Source organism: Microcebus murinus, chromosome 23, assembly GCF_040939455.1.
Source record: "Microcebus murinus isolate Inina chromosome 23, M.murinus_Inina_mat1.0, whole genome shotgun sequence".
NCBI classification, from domain to species: Eukaryota; Metazoa; Chordata; class Mammalia; order Primates; family Cheirogaleidae; genus Microcebus; species Microcebus murinus.
In genome coordinates, this window is record NC_134126.1 from 9,077,729 (window position 1) to 9,081,927 (window position 4,199).

A 4,199-nucleotide genomic window follows, 5' to 3' on the forward strand; every position below is an offset into this window, starting at 1 on the left:
CCTCACCATCCACTAAAATATCACTGATAATTTTCACTAACAATTACAAGCAACTCTAAATTTACTGTGTTCAATAGCAACAACTCCTAAAGAAACTTGTATGAACAAAACTATTTTCAAAAATAGATTATTTTGTGTAAATGATAGAAAAAATTATTAAAATATTTTGAGAGGCTTCAAAACTTAAAGCCAATAATAATGATATGGTTTTTATTTCATAGTACTCAAAATTATGATGTAAATATAGTCATAGTTTAGTCATCTTCAAGCATTATTGGAAACAGAAATTTTTATTACAATAAAACAATACTTATGTGATTAGTAAAAGATTTAACTTAATAGAAAATATGAATATGATTTTAAAATAACGGAAATATATAAAGTCAATATAATGTGGCATATGACCTATAGATAACATTGCAGTACCTAATATTAACTTTGTTCTTGAGAACACTTTTTCTAGAGACAATTGTGAAGAATTCTGGGATACAGTTGTTCAAGTATCAAAGAAAAAGAAACTATTGGTACTTTACAAAGGAGTCCATATCACTCTTACAAATATAAAGCTTTCGTTTATTCTTTTGATTAACAGCATTGGAAATTAAACTGAATATTTTAGTTGGAATCTATTTATTTCTAAAATGCAACTGAACCCTAACCACATATGTAGAAGCAATGTAATAATTTGGGAAATAAACTAGTAGTATTGTTGACAAATTGTGTATCATTATTAGAGAAATATTTTTTAATAACCACAGGCACTCATTTCTCCCTTGAGTTTAAAAGGGCTATTTGCCCAGCCACAGCTGCATTTTCTATACAAAAATTTCTTTCATCAATTTCCATAGAGAAAAACTCTTTACAAGTGTTTGAATACAAATTATTAAATTCCAAGGGAATATTTTTTGTCCTTTAAGATACTGGTAGAAAAGTCTATGGTGAACTCTAGTTCCAGATTTAAGAAGTGCTTAAGTAGGATTGAAAACATCTACTTAATAAATAATTGTTCGTGTTGAATAGAAGCAGAAGCATTGTGTCAACAATATTATTTCATGTGATTCACAACTTAGAATTCTATAGTTAAAAGTATGAGTTAATGATTTTATATTGCTAATATATGTATGTGTACATAGTTATGATAATACAAATATCCAAATATTTTGCTTGCCAAAAGTGTATATAAAATGTTCAGGGAATAGAAAACCTCTTGGAAGTATATTTTTGGATATTTTATGTCATTTTAACAGAGTTTTATATCATTGAATTGCTTCTTCAACAGGAGAAAGCTCACAGAATTTAGGCATATATGTGTCTGCCAATAAATTGATACTCAGTATAAATTTAGTTATAAAAGAATAAAATCTTTGTTTTATTTTATATTTTAATTAATGTGTTTAATTGTCTTTGTTTGTATTTTAAAAATTAGTTAAGTTGCATGTGTTTATTTTATAATGCTAAATGAGAAAAATAAATCACATGTTTTCAACTCTTATCCTTTTTAATCTCATACTAATCAACACAAGTATTTATAATCATCAGCTTCATGTCAGATTTACTTCCTTAATTTAGCCTAATGATTTCAATACTGAAATAAATTATATAACTATGAACACATCATATAATCTATATTTACTTGTCCAATAGGGATCAAATTAAATATACTTAGATTGTAAGAACTATTTTTTAATCTTTAAAAGTGGCCATTTTTTGGTCACTGGAAACTACCTCTGTCTAGCTTTTAACACTGGGGAAAAATGGCAATTTCAGTTTATTAGCTAGGAGGATAATCAAGAGAAATTTTATTGTGAAATATTAAATAATTGGGATTGTCTTTCTCATATGTCAATGGAGAGATTACTATCTACGGAAGAAAAAAATGGTGTGCACAAATTCCTACAAGCACAGTAAGGATAAATACTAAGTAGGGATCTCGGCTGCTCCTATATATGTGCTACGCTTGGCTCGGGTGCTACAGTAAGAGATTCAAATTATATTCAGGGCACTATGGGAGCAGAACCATTTTATTAGTTAATAAATGTCACTGTGCCTATCTTTAACCACGCTGATGTTTATAAACATAAGGACTTCACCCTAGGCATAGTGATCACTTGATGTCTTCATATTCTGTTATTTAATTTTAAATGCTTTTATTTTTGTACAGCCTACTCTTCTGTATTTTTTCCCCACACAAACAGTTTATTACAGAAAGTAAACAGCCATGGTGTTGCACTGTAGGTAAGGGAGACGGATTTATAGACTCCAGGGTGAGGTTGTGCCTACCCGTGGCCACTGCTGTGTGGAGACCCCTGGTGAAGCCGCCATCACCATGTCTGACCAGGAGGCAAAACCTTCAAATGAAGACTTGGAGGATAAGGAGAAAGGAGAATACATTACACTCAAAGTCACTAGACTGGGTAGCAGTGAGATTCACCTCAAAGGGAAAAGACAACACACCTCAAGAAATTCAAAGACAGGAAGTGCCAGTGAATTCACTCAGGTTTCTCTTTGAAGGTCAGAGAACTGCTGAGAGTCATACTCCAAAAGACTGGGGATGGAGGAAGAAGATGTGATTGAAGTTTATCAGAAACAAGCAGGGGGTCTCTCAACAGTTTAGATATTCTTTTGTTTTCTTTTCCTCAATCATTTTTAATTTTTAAAAATAGTTCTTTTGTAATGTGGTATTCAAAATGGAATTGAAAACTGGCACCCATCTCTTTAAAACATCTGGTAATTTGAATTCTAGTGCTCATTATTCATTATCATTTGTATTCATTGTGCTGATTTTTGGTGATCAAGCCTCAGTTCCCTTCACATTGCCCACTCCTTTTTTATAAATTACACGTGTGCACAGAGAGGCCACTGTTTTCAGGGCTGTGCATTTTCAGGCTTGTGGTGATAAGATCGACCAGTGCAGGTGTTCATGATGACTTGCAGTTGGCCCTCAAGTTCTACCATGTTATTGCCTCACTCCTGCACTGTGGCTTTCAGTAGGAGTTGGAAGTTTCTCAGAAAACTGAACTTTGGAAAAATGACCTTTCCTTAACTTGAAGATACATTGCAAATTTGAGGGTCTGGACCAAAAGAAGAGGAATATCGAGTTGGAGTCAAGATGACAGATAAGGTGACAAAATGGATTCTTTACCATTATTAGTGTGTGTGTGTGTGTTGGTTTGTGTGTGTTAGTGTATAGTTTTGCTGTTTGTGTAGCTATGTGGCCATGGAATGAAATAATAACGGTTCATCTGGTTTGCACTCAAATGTAGCAGTTGTGTATGTGTGTGTGCGTGTGTGTGTGTGTGTGTGTGTGTGAGTGGGTGTGAGTATATCTGTTTATGTGTGTGTTTAGCCTCAATATTATCAAGAAATTTTGTGGCTGATGAAAGTTCTTCTGTTAGTCTAATTTTTGTTCGGCTGAATCTTTTAAAATATTATTTTTCTCTTTTATGATTATTTTCTTTATCTCTGTTAAATGTTATGCTTTCCTCAAATATATATTGGCAAAAAATTCTTATGTTTACCCTGCAACAAAGATTCTAGGCAAACTTTGTCCAGCTGCTGTGAGTCCTCCTCGCTACGAGGTTTCGGCCTTGGCCCACAAAGCCTTGTGAAACCACTGACGTGGTTTCTAATAGCTCCAGGCTGCATCTCTAGGACTAACTGACCCCTGATTAAAGTGCTTGTCTGAGAAAACTCAAGGCTACCAAGAGAATTGCCAGCCGACATCTGAGGGCCTGTTTCCCAGTCTCTGTGGGAAGGTAGGCGCCTAACTTTGCTAATTGCCAATCAGCAAACCCAGACTTGTTTTACAAGGTCTTGGTAGCCTGGAGGACCAGGGAAATAAAAAGTTTTAAAAAGCCACGGTCACCATCCCCTCCTCCACTCCATCACTCTCCTTCAATACACTCAGACACCTCTGTACAAATCAAAGTTGAGTTCAGTTCCCTCTGGACTCAATTCCCTGTTCCAGTAGTATATTATTGATTGAAATCTTGTCCTTAACACTTTAACTAGGGTTGGCTTTGTTTATCTTTGATAGTTTGACCCTGCTTTCCAAATTGGAAATATAAATACTTTACTTTGGAACGGTGTTTCCTTTACTCGTGTTTATTTTTGTGCATTAAATTAGTTGTGCACACAGGTAGTTTAAACTATTCATCATCTCTCTAGTTTCTCATGCAAACATACCCAAGGTTAAATGA

At 34.0% G+C, this 4,199-nt stretch overlaps 1 pseudogene; it reads left to right on the forward strand.

The window, feature by feature from the left end:
- Window positions 1-2,326: 2,326 nt before the first annotated feature.
- LOC105876267 (small ubiquitin-related modifier 1-like) lies at window positions 2,327-2,614 on the forward strand (annotated as a pseudogene).
- The last annotated feature ends 1,585 nt before the right edge of the window (window positions 2,615-4,199 follow it).